The following is a 1,433-nucleotide window of genomic DNA, read 5'->3' as shown; positions in this document are numbered from 1 at the left end:
TTGTTCAGGGATCAGTGGGTCATTAAGATATTGCAGATTTCCTCTATCAACTTATAATGTCCCTGAAGATTGCTAGTATATCCCCTCTTATCCTTCAGTAGCCTGAAGTCTTGGAGGAGGTTGATAATGCAGAGCTCCACGAAGAAGCTGCCTCTCTAGGTGTGGTAACCCTCAGGTGGCGTATATTCCCTGCTAGTGGGCGGAGGTGCCTCCACTTGTTGACCAATGGTCATCCAATGGGGAAGTAGACTGTGGGCTGAGGCAAGGCCTGTTTGTGCCTATGTCTCTGGCTTTACCGTCCCTGTGGGAAAACCTCCCCCGGCCGGGAAGAGTCACTCGGTGGGGACGTCTCGCTAGTCAGTTGCCCTCCTAGAGGTTCCCCTCAAACTACAACTACCACCTGGGCTGGGCTGTCTTCTTCTGCAACGATCCCAGGGGCCCGGACCTATGTCCTGGGCTGGGAGCCTCACCCTTCGCAGGTGAGTCTCCTTAGGCTGCCTCTCCCAGAGAATCTGCCCGCCGCCCTGGAAACTTTGCTCCACCCCTAGGCGTGTCTCTGTGCGGCTCTTCCAGCAAGAAGCCACCTAGCTCCTGGGACCCTGCTCTGCACCAATCGCCTGGCTATGCAGCCCCTCCCCTGAGCCACCACATGGAGCCCCGTACAATAGCTCCGAGACACAGAGACCCGCCACACACCTCCTCCTCCGGACAGCCGCCCGGTTTCCGACGCAGTCACTAGGAATCCAAACAACTCACTTCGGGTCTCCTCCTCCCGCCAACCACCTGTAGCCCTAGGCAGTCACTCCAAGTCCAAGTGACCCGCCCTGTTGCTCCTCCTCCTCCTTGGGGTAGCCCCCCAGGTGTTCAGGAACGGTGGCTCCGAGACCAGGTGACTCACCACGCTCCTCCTCCAGGCAGGCCACTGGTGTTCAGGAGCGGTTGCTTTTAGTCCAATCAGCTCACCACTCGCCTCCTCCTCTGGCAACCGCCTGTGGTTCTGATGCAGTCACTCCCAGGCTAAGCGTCCCACCGCTCTCCTCCTCCAGGCAGGCCACCAGTGTTCTGGAGCAGCTGCTCCGAGTTCAAACAGCTCGTCACGCAGCTCCTCCTTTGGCAACCCCCCGCAGCTCTGATGCAGTCACTCCCAGGTCAAGCAACACGCCGCGCTCCTCCTCCTCCTCCGGGCAACCTCCCGTCACTCAGGAGTGCTTGCTCTGAGTTCAAACAGTTCACCACGCAGCTCCTCCTCTGGCAACCGCCTGTGGTTCTGATGCAGTCACTCCCAGACCAAGCATCCCGCCGCGCTCCTCCTCTTCCTCCGGGCAGTCCCCCGGCGCTCAGGAGCGCCCACTCTGAGTTCAAACAGCTCACCATGCAGCTCCTCCTCTGGCAACCGCCTGTGGCTCTGATGCAGTCACTCCTAGACCCAAGCG

Source organism: Sciurus carolinensis, chromosome 14 (assembly GCF_902686445.1).
Source record: "Sciurus carolinensis chromosome 14, mSciCar1.2, whole genome shotgun sequence".
Classification (NCBI taxonomy): Eukaryota; Metazoa; Chordata; class Mammalia; order Rodentia; family Sciuridae; genus Sciurus; species Sciurus carolinensis.
The sequence above is the reverse complement of the archived record's forward strand: the minus strand, read 5'-3'. Positions refer to the sequence as shown.